The 20,086-nt window shown below is 38.6% G+C and overlaps 1 long non-coding RNA gene across 1 annotated transcript in view; it reads left to right on the forward strand.

Moving 5' to 3' along the window:
* Positions 1-20,086, forward strand: part of LOC127622866 (uncharacterized) — a 109,589-nt gene that overhangs the window by 46,076 nt on the left and 43,427 nt on the right. Inside the window, exon 2 of the long non-coding RNA XR_007968017.1 lies at positions 1,110-1,163. This is a non-coding gene — a long non-coding RNA (uncharacterized LOC127622866). The remainder of the gene's footprint in view (positions 1-1,109; positions 1,164-20,086) is intronic.

Below are 20,086 nucleotides of genomic sequence, written 5' to 3' on the forward strand. Positions count from 1 at the left end.
GCAACATATTTCAAGCCTTCTGAAAGCATACGATAAACAGACCGAAAACTTGTTATTCACTCTCAAATCAAATAAAATCATTGATTACCGGTAACTCCTTTAATCAGAGCACAAATCCATTATGGCTACACATCAGTAACATGAAACCTCATTGGTTCTTGTGTCATGATTGATGGCGTTTGGTAAAGAGATACGCAAGAACCAATTAGGTTTGATGTTATTGATGTATTGCCATATTTCTAAAGCCATACTATTGCTTTGTGTGAGGGAAAAGACTTGAAGATTTACTGAATTCACATTATTCACTGAAATCCGTGTGTTCCACGAAAGGGAGAAATTCATAGCGGTTTGGTACGACGTGAGGCTGAATAAATAAAAACTGAATTTTCAGTTCTGGGTGAACTGTCCTTTTAAAATAGTTTTGAATGATGCTTACAAAGCAGTATCAGAATATCTTATTCCTTTTCTGTTCAGAGAAAGCGAGTTATGTGACTAAGCTGTTCGCATTTAGAGACACATTCTCTGTGTGGTTTAAACATATTTTTAGTGTAAATGTAGGCAGAGTTGCGGGTACAGAGAATGAAGGCTAAATATCTGAACGGCAGGATGTGTATATGTGTTAGTGTAGGCCAGTTTAAATTTATCAATCCACTCCTTTCCTTCCTCTGAAATGTCTTAGAACTGATCAGAGGAGTTGAATTTTTGAAGTTAGTTCATTCTGTGCTTTTCTGTCTGCGGGTCTTATCTGCAGGTGGCTCTTGAGCTGAAGGCATTAAGCTTTACGCTCCGCACTGACCGCAAAAGGTCAGTTTTGCAAATTGGGTTCATTAATCGTTAAGAGTACAGCAACTCCACAGAACCTCTTCATCCACGCATGCAGATTAAAAAGAATCACATGCTCTGAGAAAGATTAGTCTTTTGGAATATTTTCTTGTGGAGGAAGATAAATGAATATATAAAATAAAAAATCTACACCTCACTTGCTTTTTGGTATTTGTCAGGGCTGCAGGATGGGGCGGAGGATGCTGGCATTTGTCTGCCATGAAATTACAATTATTATCATAGTATCTGAAGTTGTTACATCCAGTTTTTGTCTTTTTCCTGTACAGGACCTGTGGAAAATTCTGAATGAGATGAGCCTCCGTCTGCTGCTGTTTATAAAGGTAAGACCAAGCTTGGAATAAATCATCTGAAACACAGCTGCCGCTAAAACAGCTGCATCGTGAATTTCCATGTTGATCTAAGCTGGTTTTCATAGTTAGTGCTGGTTTGGTGATGGTCTAAATAGTGGACCACCATGTTGCTTATCAGCACAAAATGCTTGGGAACCAGACACCTGGTCTCGGAGTCAAGTTACTATACCTCCATTTTTGCTAAATTACTGTTGTAGGTACAGCATCAGTTTCCTGGTGAAATGAACACTAGAGGTGATACAACGGAACTGCCATAATACACGTAATGAACCGCATAATGTCATTTTGTAAAACGGCCACCAAGATCAGTCAATGTGTTGGGCAGAGGTGGGTCGTAACATGTTACATTTACTCGAGTAACTTTTTGGGGGAAATATTTCTTTTAGAGTAGGTTTAAAAGTGGGTACTTCTTACTCTCACTCAATTAAATTATGAGTCTCTTATGACATCAGTTTTTAAGTGTACATTTTTAAATCAGTGCAGCAATATATCAGTGTGCTTTGTTCCGCATCCCACGTGTCATGAGCAGTATTTACGCATTTAACTTGCGCCGTCATGGGGGTACTGGAAACTATTGATGCTACTTCAGGCAGGTTAACTATAAATCCATGTAAACATCCAAGTTAAGTGTAAATAAATGCCTTTGCTCTGCTGTTCTCGCAATTGACAACTGCAGCACAAACAGACAACATTTCTGCACGTGCACAGCGAGGGGCATGAGGCAATCTTATGGCGAAGAGAGTGGCTGTGTCTGAAAATGTTCACTCATTCACTATTTCCTATATAATGAATGGCAGTTAGTGCACTATATCTCAGCAGTGAGTGAACAAAATGAGTGAGTGAATTGGGACACTGATGTATACACAAAGTTTCGGAGCTGTGGGGCTGTCACAGAAACAGCATCACATATGAACTTTTAAAACACATGGGACTTGTTATTCTTATTAAAAAATATATTAACACAATAAATATTCATTCTGTTAGTAATTTTTAATATATACTGTTTGTTAATATAAAGAGTAAACACATTTGATCAAATAAAGAGTATATTTTAAAATGTATCTGTATGTTTTGTCTCTCTGTATGTTATTATGTTATTTTAATCAAGTAATGATTTGTCAAAAAATAATTTAATACATTCAGCATGAAATAAAAAATTGCATGAGTGAAGGAAGCAGTAAACTCCTAGCTCGTACAGCTTCCCCATTGTGGATTGTGGACAATTAACCATCGTTGAGTGTACATCAAATGCACACATAAAATTAGAGTGCATGGTGGATAATAATGAGTGAACAAAAGTAAGGAACAAGTGACTCACTCAGAATTCAGTCACTTCTTCAAAATATCAGACACTGGAAATAGTGCACGGTATAGTTGATAGGGGGCAGCTTCAGACACGGCGAGTGTTTCAAGACCGAGGTTGGTGCCCTACTCAATAGGCTACGTACTCTGTGTTTAGAGAGCAACAGTACTGCTGTACAGAAATTATGATCTAAATTCTTTCAACACTGAAAACTGTAACTACATTGAAATAAGAATCCACGCAGGACTTTAAAAGCTATGAAATAGCGAAAGAAGGCATTAATAAAGTATGATCTTGCTTTGGTTTATATTTCAGCATTATATATTATGTCCTTGTGGGGCATTTTCACTTTTTCACTGTAATAATTACTAGAAATGTTTCCAAACCTCTCCTCTCATTTACAAATTCATCCAGACCTGACAAGAGCCCTTAAAGGGTTAGTTCACACCAAAAATTTAATTCTGATTATTTACTTATGCAACCTCTTATGTGTATGACCTTCTTTCATCTGCTGAACTCAAATGAAGATTTTTAGAAAAATTACTAATTTCTGTAGGTCCATACAATGCAAGTGAATGTGTGGCAACATTTTAAAGCTAAACAAAATCCCACAAGTCAGCATAAAATTAATCCATAAGACTCTAGTGGTTAAATCAATATATTCAGAAGTGATGTGATATGAGAATGTGTGGATGAGAAACAGATCACTTTCACATTCTTCTTCTTGTGTTATGGTCACATTCTTCTCTGTATATCACCCCCTGCTGGGCAAGGAGAAGAATGTCTAGCAAAAAATGACTAATATTGATCAGTTTCTCACTCATACCTATGATATCAGTTCTGAAGACATGGATTTAACGACTGGAGTCTTATGGATTACTTTTATGCTGCCTTTATGTGCATTTTGGAGTATCAAAATGTTGGCCTACAGAGCTGAAATATTCTTCTAAAATCTTAATTTCTGATCTGCAGAAGAAAGGAAGTCATACACATCTGGGATAGCATGAGGGTGAGTAAATGATGAGAGAATTTAAATTTTGGGGTGAACAATCCCTTTTAACTGATAGTTCAGCCATAATTTTTTATTCTGTCATCATTTAGCTACCCTCATGTTTTTCCAAACCAGTGTGACAATTTGTAATATATGGAACACAATATATGTTAGATAGAAAGTTAGCAACTAACAGTCTCAGTCACCATTCACTTTCATAATATGGAGAGAAAAAAAACATTCACTGAAAGTAAATAGTGACTCAGGCAAACATTCTATCTAATATCTACTTTGTGTTGCATGGAAGAGAGTAATATAGGTTTGGAACAACATGATGGTGAATGATGACAGAATTTACATTATTAATAATAATAATAATGCTGTACTACATGTTCAGTGTGTATTATTTAATGGACTATAGGGGAGGTTAACATCTATTATGTCATTTGTGAAAGTAACGTGTTACTCACTAATTGAGTCCTCTTTTGATTGGATACATTCTTACCTTAATCCTAATTATATGTCTTAGTACTTTTACATCTACTTGAGTAATTATTTTTTAAAGTAATTGTACTTTTACTTGAGTACAGTTTTTGGCTACTCTACACACTTCTGTTTTTGGGTCTGTGTTTACTAGCGGAATAGATAACTCTTTAACATAACTACACTATAAGAAGATTGTAACTTGGCAAACTGCAGTTTCAATATATCTTCTTGAGCACTTATGATGAACTTAATTAAACTGCTGCTCAAACCAGGATTTCCTCTGGGTCAAAGCCTTATGAAATGGTTTCATTCTGCAGTGATTTTCAGTGTATTTGTAATGAGGAACAGGCCTACCCCAGATGGGTCACCAGATTTTCACCCACAAAAATAGACTTGTTAAACATTAATGATTCATTGAAAACTCATCAACCTCTCTGTGTCTCTCTTTCCCCTCCAGTAACCCAGTGAGTTGTCCAGAGTATGGTCATTCTAGAAGCTAGTCAAAACCCCTGTGTCTTAAATCTGAATGGTTAATTGCAAATTAAAATCATACACGTGAATCAAATGTGGATTCATGTTGTTTTCCAAGTCTGAGACTTAGCGTGTCAAAGAAAAGACTGTTAGAATTGTATACTGGACAAGCACTGGGTGTTTCACACTTGGTTCAGTTGCTTGGTTGTACTCAAGATCAATAACACCCCCTCCCTCGGCAGGATTTTCTTTTCACTTTGTATTATTTGTCTCAGAAATGCAGAACGTTTGCATTGCCAACATAAGTCTCAGTGACATCTGTTTACTCAAGGAGGACAAAACACCACAATTGGAAAGCATTGCTTGCATCATGTTCTTAAGCATGTTTTTGTCTGTATGGTTTTACTACCAAAACAGAACACGCACATAATGGCGTAGATGCATTTCAATAGATGCTAAGATTGCTAACAGCTCACGAAAGGCAGTTTCTGCAGAGACAAGCAGCAATGAGAATTGCAGTACACTATTATTAGGCAAATTATACATCTTCAATAGCACTTCACTTCCTCAGATTTGGTTGAATTGCGTCATACCAATTGTGAAACCACATAAACTTTACCCTAGACTCAGTTTTCAACTATGGTGTTGATCCTTGTTGTGCACCTTCGTTCAGAAAACAGCTTTCACTTCAACCAAATGAAAGTAAAATCTGACATCAAATCCTCTGATCCACAGCAAAAGCTTATTCTGACCAAGAACTGCCTGCATAAACAGAAAGAGACCATCTGACCAACATGTTAAACAACCAACAGTAGTTTATTTTGTTCTTACATTCAATTTAAAATGAGTAGTAGTCTCTACGAACGATGTATGTGTGTAGATTCTAATCAGATTTTCAGAAATAAATACAGACTATGTCATAGATATAACTCAGAAAACAAAGCAGAATGTAAAGTTCTGCTTGTAGATACCTAGTTAAAGCTGTGTCATTTCTGCGACAGTAGTGTCACGGAACTGCAAAATAAGCATTGTTTTGCAACCGACTTTCCGAATATTATCTCCATCTATTGGTTGTTCAAACAGATTTTCCTTCCTTAATCTGACATCATTGGTTTAATTAATGTTGCTGTATTGAGCCATTCAAACAAACAGATCAGAATTTGAAAGCACCATAGAGGCACATCATTTACCCTTTTCAGGGATAACAACAAACGAATGGCTTAATTATAGTTGACTCTGAGTATTAAACTGGGCGGCTATGAGAAAGTATTTTAACATAGAAAATAATTAAAGTGCCTCAAACCAAACTCTGGAGATCTGATGATTTCTGAACTTTTCAATTTCAGTTATTATATCATCCTCAACAGTACTTGTTGTATTAATCTGGTACCTTAGCCATGTTGAGACTAAGACTAATCTACATTGAAATTAGACACAAGCTGTTTAAATACTATTACAACACATTAGCCGACAGCACCATGCACATTCTAAACGTCCTGAAGACAAAGCCTGCTGTCTGTAAACCCTGATGAGAACTGTCAGAACAGCCAGTCAACTACAGAACAACACTAAATACTGCACGAACAGCTGCAAAGTCATAACGGCTTCATATTTACAGCATGTCAAATGCTCCAGAACGTCAGTTGCAATCACAGACCCATTTGAGACACTTCACTGGGTGGTGATACTCATCACAAATCAGCAATTACAGCAAACATTTATCGGCCATCAACAAACCTCTTGAACCGCCTCAGCAATCTAGTGAGCTTGAAAGTGAGAGTGTCATTGTAAATTGCAGTCAGCAGGTTTGACGCTTGGTTGGGTTTTATCTTCAGTCAGTCCTGTTGAAAACAGATGTCCACTGCCCACCCTCTTGCTCAGATTTTACATTTCATGTGCCATCTCTGGCTGCATAGATGATGGCATCATTAGAGCCCTCTGGGCACAGATACTGTAAATTGAATCAGACCTGCCATACAGCTGTAAACTTGCTAGGCACTTTAAGGTCCTAAAATTCACTGAAGCAGTGGAGATGGTGACCAGCATAGCTATTTTTAACATTTACTGCAACTGCTGTATTACAGAGGACTGGGCTGTATTGACTCGTCAACATTCACATGACCTATATAACTTGTTGTGGTGGAACGACCCGTCCCTCTTAAGGCCGTCCTTCAGTCAGGCTCTTGACGGGAGTTGGGCTGGAGAGCAAGAAGAGGTGCATTGTTAATAAGCCTTGTTCTGACAGTGGTGGATGAAGCACATCTTATGTGAATAATGCTTCATTACCGCTGCCTTTAAAACACAGAGCACACCTCTTCTCGGGGAGCTGGCTTCAAATCTCCATGTGTTCACACACTTGCATCCTTGCACGCCTAGGACCAGAGTGGGAAGGGTTCGGCCGAATCAGATGCGTCACCGGACCCGCTACTCGGACCTCCAGTGCGATTTACACGTGTCACCGGGGAGAACAGCATGCTTCGCTGCCAACGGGTAGATGCTGGCCTGCCTTCCACTCTCACCTGCCGCAGACAAGGGAAGACAGGCTGTGAAGGATGCCTCCACCCCACGTGCCGCAACCAAGGAGGGGAGCAAATGCGGCCATTGGACCCCATTTATGCTTGGGCCATTCCTTGGACACTTCCCCACCCTTCACGGACTCTTGATTCACCATGAAGATGCTAGATTCCCCCTTGTTTTGATCACCATTCCCCCTGGACACTTTATTTTCTCCTTTTATGGACATTTTATGTTTAGTATTATTTTTAATAGATGCCTCTCTGAGGCTTGATGCCACACCCACTTTATCTGTCTCTTGCGCACCCCACCACACTTATTCAATGCAACTAGATGATATTTGGAATATGCATATTTATTGTAACATGTGCCATGCCAGAGGATACTAGGCTCCCCAAGCTAAGTCTGGTTCCTCTCAAGGGTGGCAAGATGTTGCTGGCAAAGTAGGTCGAGCACCGGGTCGCACCTGTGGAGGAGTAAGACGTTTTCCTTAAAGTTTCTGCTGTTAATATGTTTCAAACCACCACAACAAACTCAAAAACACCTTATTTTGGCCATATTTTGTTCGAAATGACATGACACTTGTTCTTACTTTGATATGGCTCAAGGTATAATGGCACCTTTAGTTTTACCTTCTCATACAGATTAATCAGTCAGATAGCTTTAAGGTGATTGGCTGAACAAAGGTAATTGGAACTGAGTGTCCATAAGCAATGATGCAGTATGCAGGTCGTATACTTTTCCAGGACTGCATGCACTAGCCGAGAAACTGACTTTGAGATGAATGGAAACGCTAACGTATAGCTCTATCCAGGTATATTAGACCTCATTTGCAGTCACAGAGGACTGCACTGCATTCACCTTTTTGGCTCAAACTGTGTGCTGATGAAATTCTGTGAGCTGAGAGCTTGTCTTATACTTCCGTCAGTGCTGCGAGATCTAATCGAACATGACAGGTCAGGACAGATTACAGTGTTCAGAATTGAATATTGCGTATGAACTGGTATGCAGCTCAGATGGCTTTTTAAGCAGTTTGCTTGAGCTTGTGAGTTTGGACAGTTCTCGATGGGTGGGCGACGCTTCTTGGCAGGTTCTCAAGTTTGGTTGAGTACCATGCAGCAGGTGAGAAGGGAGCCATGTGTCATCAGAGTTACAGAGGTTGAAAGAGCCGTTGGGTTTGGAATACCACGAATAACAAATCTCAGAGAAGAATTCACTTGCGGCCGCAGATAGTGTTCTTAATTTGCACACACTGTTTGTGTTGTTTTAGCACCCGATTCACTAAAGCAATAATGGAATTCAGGTGATGCGAAAACATAATGCTCTTCTCCATCATTTGATGAATTACTGTTGTTATGATCATTTGAAAAAGTACAAAAAAAGTAATTTTGCCCTGGGGCAGTGGTAGTAGTGCAACGTTAATTAAAGGCACATTTTGTAGTAAGGCTCATTTGCATATTTGTGAAGAAAAAAAATTACTCAATTCAAATTGACATTACTAGTGCATTTTGCAATTGCTTAAGCTGGTTTGTGTGGTTCACGAATTAGACCAACCTACTCTCATAAAATAAACATTACTATAACTACATTTTTGCAAACTGACTTTTACGTGCCGTGTTCTCTGTTTTGTCGCCGTTAAATGAGCAATTGAGGCACAACAACTTTTACACAAATCGTGAGTACAACTGCTTGTTATGACTTTATACACACTTAATTTCTGATCTATTACACACACACACTGCTTTGTTATGATACCGAAACACTTTACTATACTGCATATGTTTTTCATATTTTTGTAACTGTATCAAAAAAATGTTATGCTTGTATTACAGACACAACTATATTCGAAAAACTGTGGTTCGAGCCCAGCCAAGCACGCAAGCTGATATATGAGACCATAGCGTAATATATGTGACACAAAATTACGTGTTTGCTTAAGAAAATTTGCTTTTCATGTCGCATTTGCTTTTACAACACTATTGGTTAGGTTTAGGTGTTAGTTTAGGGCAAAGATGTCTATTTTGTTTACCTCTCATTTACTTTTAGAACAATATTTGTTAGGTTTAGGTTAAAGTTATAGGTTAGGGAGGTACCGTATGTTTTACTCATTAAAACGAATCTAGTCTAATATTCACCTTAAAAACCTTGTCTGACACTCAACACTCAATTTTGGCGCCTCCCGCATGACATTTCACTGGAAAACTGCAGCCAAACGTGTAATGAAACACATAATTGTGTTTTGCAAAAATGTTGTCATGGTGATGTAATGTTCATTAGATCAAGCTGAGTTAGACTCAAGATTTTGAGTTGAATGAGTTGAAAGTAGAAGTACTCCACATATCTTACTGCGATTATATTATTACTTATTAACAGTTTAGTCGCATTGTAATCTCATTAAGAGGGTGCATGTAAACGTAGCCACTGTTTTCAAACAGCCTTCTGAATATGCCCTGCCCCCGTTGATCGAACAAAAAGATAGCCCTGTCCCCAACTTACAGAATTGGGCAATGTTGTTGAGAGGAGCTGGATGGGTCGCTCAAAATAGAGGAATTTTTATAGTGGCACAAAGATAGTGTTTCAGAGAAAATTAGCCTATTTATAGGCTTAGTTATAGTTGTTTCTGCACATGAAGCAGGGACAGGAGGAAGTATTTTATCACTAATAAAGTTGCACACTTTAGTTTTAAGTGAATCAACAGAAGTTGAACTGGATCTGACCTCTTGAATCCATAAAGTACAACTACCTCAAGTACATTTTATGGAACTTCCTCCAGGTAAGAGCTCGGTAAAAAGATCAGCAGCAAGCAGTTGATTGGCCAAGGAAACATTCAGAAAAAAACAGTGAGATAAATCTTTCAGTATGTTTGTTCACGAACCATCTGCAAAACAAAGATCCTAATCAACTCCGCATCAGACCTCGATTTATCGCTCACCTCAAGATTCACATTAAACATGAAGAGAAAACAAACAATAAACGTACAAATCCAAAAACGGCAAAACAACAAAAGACGTTATCATGTTCTTTTATTCCGTAATCTGAGCATCATAAAACCTGACACGAATGTTCAAGGTTCTCTAGGACACATTTTGAAAACTTGCTCAATTTTACGACCATAAATTCCACCCCACTGTCTGAGACCTTTAGTGAACTCACATTATGCCACTTGGCCATTAAAATTAATGTAGTTTAGCTTGACCGCAGCCCCACAGAGAGCCCTGTGGGTGAGTGAACAGTGAGTGTGTTGAGGTGATCAGGGGTCAGGGGGAATTTCCTAGCTGTGATTGCAGACAGGCCCTCACTGCTGTTCTGAGTGCTAAACGGCCCTCAGAATAATATTCAGGGTTTGTGACTATTTGGCAAACTGGCATCATTTCAGCAGCAGGAGATCTATTAGGTGACTATATATACTTGCATGCACACTGGGTTGTTATTGTTTACTAAAAGATGTAAAAAAAAAAAAAAAAATGTAAACTGAAATAATTTAATTAAGGGAAAATAAATGCAAAACTACAAGTAAATAAAAGTGAAAACACTGGTTAATAAAGGAATTGCAATGAATTAATCTTAATCAAATCATACTCCTTTAGCATGGCAGAGGAATTGTCTGATCTTAGTGGGAGAGGACATCTGATGTTTAGAGTTCATTTCAATTGACAAATTTGTTTTTTATGCAAACTGGTCTCTTAGAATAATGCTACTGTTTGATTTTTTCATTGCAGTTTCATGGTGAAATGAACACTAGAGGCGCTACAAAAACAAACAGCAGATTTTCATTTTAAAAACAGTTTTTACACGGTTCCTCACATAATGCTATCTTATGACATTAAAACATGTGGATTGACATGTCGAAGTGTCAAAGAAGCACAACAAATAATGTGCATTTCACGTTTGCTTTTATTGGTTAGGTTTCGGCCAGGGAGGGTTTCACTGATTTAAAACTCGATAGAGCATTAACCTGAAAACCCGCATCTGTTTGTGAGAAAATGTGTCACAAACCCCGCTCCTCTGCCCCATCCCCGCTTCGTCGCACACACACTCACTCCCTCGCTCCGCCCCCTCGAGCTTTTCACGCTCTTTTTGCTCGCTCGAGCCCTCACGCCTACTTTGCTCCTACTCGCTCACATGCTCGTAGGTTATCTCCCTTCCTCGAGATTCTCACGCGTTTCCAATCCCCCAGAACATTATGACCACCTGCACTCGCGTCATCTGCACTCCTGCACATTAGTTTCACCTGCACTCGTCTCATCACCTATCATTGTTTACACCTGCACTCGGCCCTATATATTTCACAACCCTTTCGTCTCACTCGTGTTGGTTATTGTATTTAGTTTCCCGTGTCTTTGCCCCCGCTAGTCTCATCTAGTTTTGATTCCCTCTTGAACTCCTCTTGATTAGCCCCTTAGCCTGCCAGCTCCTCGTTCCCCTAGTACCCCTGACTACTCCCTTTGTAAGTTTACCCGCCTCTCGATCCTGTTTACCCCGGCTTTGACCCTCGCTCCCCTCGACTACTCTCCCGGATTTGCCCCCTTTACTCTCTTTGATTCCCCGGCTTTTGACCCTACGCTACCCTGACCATTCTCCCTCTGGATTTTCCATGCTGTACTTTTGTTTGCCTGCAAATAAACGCAGTTTTGATATACATTGTGACTGTCTCATCTTGTGTGTGTGTGTGCGGGTTACAAAATGTTACATTTTAGTGCCACACAGTGGACATTTCTCCGCAGAACTGGCGTGATACATGTAATTAACCACTTAATATCATTTTGCAAGAATGTCGCCACAGTCACATCATTTCTTTGTTCCAATTTTAGTAATTATTATTAAGAATTTGAGTAATAAACAGAGTATTCTATGAGTTAATCACTTCTAAGATAAGACTTTAAATCACATGTGAAATCACAATTGACACTATTTACTTTCTTGATACTTGATCTTAATGGGAAAAGTAGTAAACAATTATGCCAAAGAAAACAAATGTTTTTCTAGGTAATCTTCAATCAAAATGTAATAACTTACACCATCTCTGAAACATCTTTCTTTTCAACTGACATCGCCAAGGATTTATTTTTTCACACCTTCCCCTCCATCAACCTGGCTCCATGCTCATATTTAAGGGCCACTTTTCAAAATCCAACCAACTCTTAATAAATAAAACCAAGTTCCGACCTTTTTTTTGTCTCATTGAATACCCTGTTTCACTTGAAATGACTTCCAATTATAGAATTACAATAGGTTGCAAACGCTTTTCCATGTAGTCTTTGTGAGCTGTTTATGTTGAGGAGCACTTGGCCACCTCATTGCCAACAAGCGGCCCAGATGAACATGCTCAGAGACCGCATTGCACGAGATGGAGCCCTTGTATTAAAATAAATGTGAGAAATTATACCACCCTATACATCGAGTTTATATTAGCTTGACCAGCCTGAAAAATGTAGCTTATGATATCAGTGTTGTCAGATTTTACTGCTGATATGAAAAATGTTCTTTGATCGTAATCTCGACAAACTGTTTTCGATTGTATGCATAGAAAGTAGCTTGCCGGTATGCGTTCCAAAGATCTTCGCTAAGTAGACTTGCATAGAGAGGGACTTCCTGTGTTATTTTGGTGGTAAGAAATCTCATTACTCAATGGGGCGATAGACCTTCAAAAGTCCATTAAACTAGATGTGCTGATTTTATGGTAAGTTGCAATAAATATATAAATTTTAACTTACTTGTTCAGCAATATACTCTTCAAACTGTTGCTCTGCCATGACAGTAGTTCTCTTGAAAGAGTAACTCACAACAGAAAGGGACAGTTTAGACTAATGTCTGCTAAGGCACCACTTATGGCAGCGATGTGTTATGTATAACAGTTGGGCGCATTTACGAACGCAATAACGTACAAACTTGAGCTTGCATAGCTAAAAGCATCTTTAAGTATTTGCATAGAGTGTTTTGACCTTTAGATTAACAAAACTTGCTGGAGGAACCTTTAAATGTATTTTTTAAAAGCAAGAACCAAAAGTCTGAACTTCTTTTTTAACCATTCCCGTAGTAAATGTGGTGTACTTATATTAAGTTTTATTTTTGAAACATTACTTCCCGTGGTGTTGTTTTGTCTGTGGGGCATGAGCAGCTATTAAGGTGAGGTGAATGTTTCAGTGCAGTTTCAAAGGGCAGAGAGAAGAGTTTATCTTTACCTCAAAATGTTCCACAACACTGCTGAATGCACACATATATGTTACGTGTATGTGTGTGTGCACAACGAATGAGTCATCTACCAACGTGAATAATATAAAGCAAAAGTGGTGTCTCACTCTGACGCAGGTGTGTGTGAGTGTGTGTTGTGTGTGTGGGTTTAGTGATGCCATACCTTCATTTGAATTATGACAAAGGACAAGAGTGGATTGACACACCTTCTGTTATTCAACATGTTTAGATGCGTTTAAAACGAGAGGTGTGTCAGTGTTGATCAAACATGTATTAACGGAGAGTGACAGAATCAGTGAACTGTGTGTCTTACTCAGCTTTGATCAGCTCATACTGACAGCAAGGATAAATGAGATAAACTTCAGCCTTTGAACTGAACTCGAGCACATACCCAACCACTAATCACTATACCACACACACACACACACACACACACACCAATGTGAAAGCAGGTTCATACATACATGGGACTTACCATTTGCTTCTTTAAGTCAAGTCATTTTTATTTGTATAGCGCCTTTCACAACACACATCACTTCAAAGCGGCTTTTCAGAAAATCAGGCATTAGCAGAAAATGAAACTGTAATATCTATAATATCTTAGATTCATCATTGTGTAGTTTGATTCAATACGATTGTGAATTGTGTTTAAAAATAAGTAATTAAATAATAATTGTATTTATAACCCGAGTGAGCAAGCTGAAGGCGACTGTGGCAAGGAACTCAAAACTCCATAAGATGTTGGTTAATGGAGAAAAATAACCTTGTGAGAAACCAGACTCACTGTGAGGGCCAGTTCCCCTCTGGCTAACATCATGAATATAATGCCAATATTACTTATTTATAGTGCAACTCATGGTTTAAAATTATTAACCTAAGCAAGTATTAAGGGTCAGTGTTTAAACAAAGATATTGTATGAACTGTAAGATTAATGACTAATGTCTTTGAAGTCCATCCTAGATTAACTGCAGTAGTTCACATAGATGCAATTGTCCTTTGTTTGTTTGCTGATGAAGTGTTTTGTTGGCAATTGATAGTCTATGTATTCCATTTCAAGAGTGTAGTCCATCATTAGACCGAGGTGATGCAGGCAGAGGTCAGTGAGGTACGTCACAGTTCAATTGGCTGGTAATTTTGGAGAGGTCTAACATAAGTCCAAGGTTCAGGCAGTGGCATATGAAGTATCCCATATCTTATGGTTGGATGTTGGCATCAGTTCATCCTCTGAAGTCCATCGTAATATACTGAAGTGATGTTTGGCTGGCACCGACTGCATTTAGTTATCACCACTCAGCGACACGAAGCAGGAATGGAGCTGGATCCAGCCGGTTCTAGTGACCTCAGGACAGGAGTCCAGAGGCTGAGACAGGGAAACAAATACAATAATATTAGCATAGATGCCATTCGATTTATTGCAGAGTTATAGACCACGATCAATGTTTCTGGTTTCTGGTTCCTGCAGACCTAACTAAAGCAGCATAATTGTGAGTTTTAAAGGTGCACTCAGTAATATATTCCTAATTTAAAGTTTTACTCCAAAATAAATTAATTGTTATCTTGAAATATATGTATACAGTTTTGACCACTCACATGGGATGAAGACATAGGAGTGATATTAGAAAAGGTATAAACGCTGTTTTAGTCTATATGGAGAGGGTCCCCTCATGGGGGCTGCCATTACGCTAAATCTTAGTAACCGCCCTGTTATTGGACTCTTTCACTCATGAACTCAAGTAATCATGGCTGACTGTAAACTATAGGATGAGTCCAAGACAACATCAACTAAAAATTACCTTTAAAGATGTCATATTTGCACCAAGTATTTCAGTTTTTAAAGTGACTATTTGCACTAGGTGTAAATTGCACCTGCCACACAGCGTGGCTATTTCAACTCCAAAACTCTGGTGAAAGAATGGAAATTGAAGGAAAACTGCACCCTATTGTTGCTGCAGTGGTGCGGGGTGGAACAACAGTGTGGATGTGCTTTTTCGTGCGGACGACTATGGTGTCCTGTTTCGTGTCTTCACTCTTAAAATTCCCTTTATTGCTACTTATAATAGTAAATACAAATTAATTTAAAGATTGATTTCCTCAGTTATTTAATCATGGTAACAGTCAGGGATACTATACTATACAGGATAGTTACTATAGTAATATAGTGTTAATATAGTAATTTTGCTATTATTACGATTTTACTACAAAAAACCATGGTTATATTTGGTAAGTTAAGATTAGGGTTGGTGTAGGGTGTCTGTGGAACTCTAAATAAACACAATATACATGCTGCCACTATTCTGTAAGTATTTCATTAGCGGTGAAAATAGCATCTAACACCATTTGCACTTAGTGCAAAGAAGATGGTTCTATTTACACATTGTGTACTGTATATATTATCAATCGCTATAGCCTATGCCTTTAGTTTTTCTTTACCAGTTTCCAATCTCTCTCTGAGTATTAGAAAAACAAGCTGTTTTTGTAACTGTCTCTTTAAGACTTAAGTAACAAGCTCTGTTATGATTGGCTAATCTATTATCATTTCAAATGAGTAGAAAGCAGGATTACTGTCGGATCAAATATAGTTGAATTAAATGCATAAATTTAATTTAATGAACTCATATTAGTTTTATAGGGTCTCTTATTGAATGTGCAATCATGCTTATGTTAGTATTTATTAATAACGATAACCTTTAATAAAAAAAAAATATAAAACTAATAATACAGTTTTTCCTCAATCGCTTTGGCTCAATTCTCGAATGAGAATAATTTTTTTTAAAACAATAAGTTCAAATCTCTGAACATTTAGTTTCTTGTTCACACCAGATTTGTATTTCTTACTTATTTAAGCAAACTGCACATGTTTTGGCACATGTGTTCAAAAGAGTAAGTACAACTGTCTACAATTTGCACAATAACTAAATGCACATGCCTTGGTGATCACAAATGATGAGTTGATTCTCAGTGAAATTGTCATACTCTTCACAACTTCTAAACATTCTTTCATAGTGTGAGCCATCACATGCTAAATGATCCATTCAGTTATCAAAATCTGTCAGACATGCATGTATATTCCATATATATCTATGACATGGAATGTTTGTGATGTCTGCTAAAACTCTGGCCAGACCAACATGAGTGACAGGATGTCCACCAAGAAGATCGGAACTTGTAGTGTTACGTACTGTGAGGAGGTACAATTGATTTTTCTGACTACAGCAGGTTTTATTTTTTTAAATTTTTAAATTTTTATTTTTTTTGTACATATTTTTGCATGGATGTCATTTTGTGACAATTTACTGTTCACTATAAATGACTTTACATGTAAGAAATGTGAAATAGCCATGCAAATGTAAAATTTCAGTTTACATGTAACACATGTATATCAGTATGATACACAATAGCATTCAGCCAGACAAAACTGTATAACTTGTATAGTACAGTAAGCAGTCAGTGTCCAAAAAAGTAGAGCAAAAATGAAATTTATATATAACCAACATTTCCAGGGTTGACTGCCATGGTGAAAAAGCATCTAAACGTTTTGACCAGTGCGGCTCACACGATGACAAAAAACTTTCATTTTGGTGGCATTGGCCAATTTACTGACACAATAACCACTGTATGCTTTGAAGCATGAATTAAATGTTTTGGTGAGATACTACATTTTGCAGACCTGCAGTAGAGTTAAGATGTCCCATAAAACAGTTTAGAGAATTTAGCCAAAGCGATTGAGAAAAAATTAAATGTTGTATGGGTTGCAACAAGATTGTCAAGAAGACCAAAAATCCTTACCATGCCCCTGTCGGGACATCCCTAGAAAATTTTATTTTTCATTATATGATCCCTTTCACCCCACCCCATATCCCCTCCCTCTCTCGCTCTCTCTCTCTCTCTCTCTCTCTCTCCCCTCCTCCTCCTCTCTCCACCCATTGTAACACCTGCCTAACACCCTTCGGCTGTAATTACAAACATCCTGTATCGTGTCATTGACGGGCATTATGGGACGGCTAATTGTATCAGTGTTTCTGTTAGAAGAGCACACAGTCGAGAGCGTGTTTTGGCTATGGTGACGGATGATGGAGGCCTTTGCAATAAGCCCCAGTTAGACACAAACTGAAACAAAACCCCACCCCTCCATCACTCTCTCTGGAACCTCCTCCTATAAACAACAAAAGCTTTTATCCAGTGCTGAATCATCTCAGGCTCTTTTTAATCACAGAGCTGCTCACTGCTTTTATGAGTGCTGCGGTCAGGTGAAGAGAGAGGGAGCGGTTTTCTGTACATAATGTTTCTGGTTTATATACTGTATGAGAGTAATATGTTTGAAATTGTGGTGGATGGCAAAGGTCTGAAGAGTTGATCAGACACAGATAAACAGACAGAGCTCACATGAATCAGTCTGTCAGGAATAGGGCTGAAATGATTAGTCAATGTTTTCGACAATAAAAAAATATTCGTTGTCGAATAGTCGTTTGATTTCATTTAACGTAACAAGAGATCACATTAAAATCTAATGATGACAAGTGAGAGCAGCACTGCAGTTCGCGCCTGAATGAGGAGAGGAAGAATTACACAGCTGACATTCCAGATGCACTCTAAACTTTCCAAACAGCTTCAGGTGATGTAGATCCGAATGTATGAGGGAATTATAATGCAAAAATACAAAATAAGTAAATATAGAAGCACTCTCGTTGTGGAATAGCTTAATTTACAGATTATATTCAAACTTTATTTTTCGTTTGTAAGGGGGTTGAGATGGGCAAGGAGGAGCCAAGAACCGGCTTAACAATATAAATAATATTTAATGAAATAAAAAGTCACACACAAAAACATACAGGGCAGCTGCCTGTAATTCTCTGTCGAACTGTCGTCACCGGCCGCCTTTATCCCTCGTGCACACCATCAGGCTGACTGGGGGCCGGGTGTGCGTCATTCCAGCCCGGCCCGCCCCCTCTGCTCAACACACCACCCGCCATTGCCTCAGGCAAGGGAGCCCCCGGCATGACGTACACCCCCCTTTTCCCTGCGGAGGGTGCCTTGTGTCCTGTCTGCCGGCTGGTCATCCCCACCTTCCTCGACCTGGGAGGAGACAGGAGGGGAAAACAACAACAAAAAAAATATGTGAGGGAAAAGGCCAACACGGAGCAACAGAGAGAGACAGAGAGAGGCAGCTCACTCACCGCTTCTCTGATGCGCCATCGAGTGGTCCCCGATCACTCCTCCACACACTCAGGCAGACGACAGCCACTCCTCCCCGGGCGGACTGGAGTCAAACCTCCAGTCAAACCGGCAGCCTTTTCCCCTCGCGCACCCCATCAGGCTGATTGGGGACCAGGCGGGCATCATTCCAGTCCGGCCCCGTCCCTCCTCCGCTCTCCACAGTCCAATTCAAATGTATTTATACAGCACTATAGAGTATACACAATGCTGTAAAATGAAAAGAATCTAGAAGATAATTTATGTAAGATCCAAGGAATAAAACCAATAAAATGTAAAGCTGCAAGCAGCGATGAATGAGCCCTCACACCCTGGTGCACATTGGGGCTGCTGTGCCAGGGGAATGGCATTCAGTTTTTGTATCATTTTTTATGTTATAATGTATTTCATTCTTCAGGTCATGTATTTGTATGTAATTTTGAGAGGACAAGAGAGTTAAGGAGGTAAAGGCTTTTTATTTCAAAACAAATTTGATCAAAGATACGGAAATAACATCAGAAAAATGATACTGACATTTAGCCTGATAGAATCTTATATCTCAACAGATATTTAAACAAGACAAAGCATTTTTCTCAGGCAGTTTATTAGGCCTACTTCAGCTGCATCTGACTGGAAAGTAAATTTTTCCTGAGGTAAGACACTTATTACTTCACAACAAATACGACTTTTATAACTATACATCAAAACATGTCACTTCCTGTTGCCAGTAGGTGGTGCTATGACTATAACTTAATATTGGCATGTATGTGTATTCAGGCAGGGACTATTATTAACATGTGATGTTTGGTGCAGACTGGACATTGTATGAGTTATAACAACTTCCTGTTTCATGGCGAAACATTGAATATTGTTAGACCGCCATGGCCATGCTGTGAAATCTCAAAAGCTCCCAGTTTAGCATTACCAAGGCCTTTAGATTAGACTGACTGAATATGGTCCGATGAAATCTCTAGGAGGAGTTTGTTAAAGTACGAGGCCTAGAAATGGCAAAAACTGAGAAACAATTACAGAGAAATATCTAAATGGCTGACTTCCTGTTGAGTTTAGGGCATGGGTCCAAGAGACTTATTTGTTGGTATTGGCATGTTACACATGTGTACTGAGTTTCGTATAGATGAAACATAGTGTGAGGCATGCAATGTTGAAATCTTGTAGGTGGCACTATCGAGCCATTTTGGCACACCTCATTCTGAAACCCATATCAGATGTATTCAACATCTTTGAAAAGGGCAAGTTTTATGCAATACTAGCCAAATAGTGTATACATCTTATAAATGCTTAATATTTATTCTTATAATAATCAAAAACACAAAATGCCCTAATTTATGATGTATATCACAATTTAGCAAAATTAGACTATCACAGTGGGATTAAAAAGAGGGATTATGCCACTTTGTGTTTAGGTAAATTCATTACTGCAAAGTCTTGACTCACTTGTGTTGTCACTTTCATTGTCACGTTGATGTTAAAAGAAAGGTGTTACTCCGCGTGCTGTCCCAACATACCTAGTCCTAGTTACCTAAAGTCCTCTGCATAAATACTTTTCAGATCTTCATGTTCATTCACAGCAGATATCATATAATAAAGCCTGATAGCCATGGGACTGAACTTCATGTATATGTGTTTGTAACTTTGGCAACTTCATAATAATTGTTTTATACAGTATATGTCCACTTTACATACTGGTACATTTACATAGGTTACTAATGCTAAATAAGTGTTAA

The sequence above is a fragment of the Xyrauchen texanus genome, chromosome 29 (genome assembly GCF_025860055.1).
Source record: "Xyrauchen texanus isolate HMW12.3.18 chromosome 29, RBS_HiC_50CHRs, whole genome shotgun sequence".
In the NCBI taxonomy this organism is placed as follows: Eukaryota; Metazoa; Chordata; class Actinopteri; order Cypriniformes; family Catostomidae; genus Xyrauchen; species Xyrauchen texanus.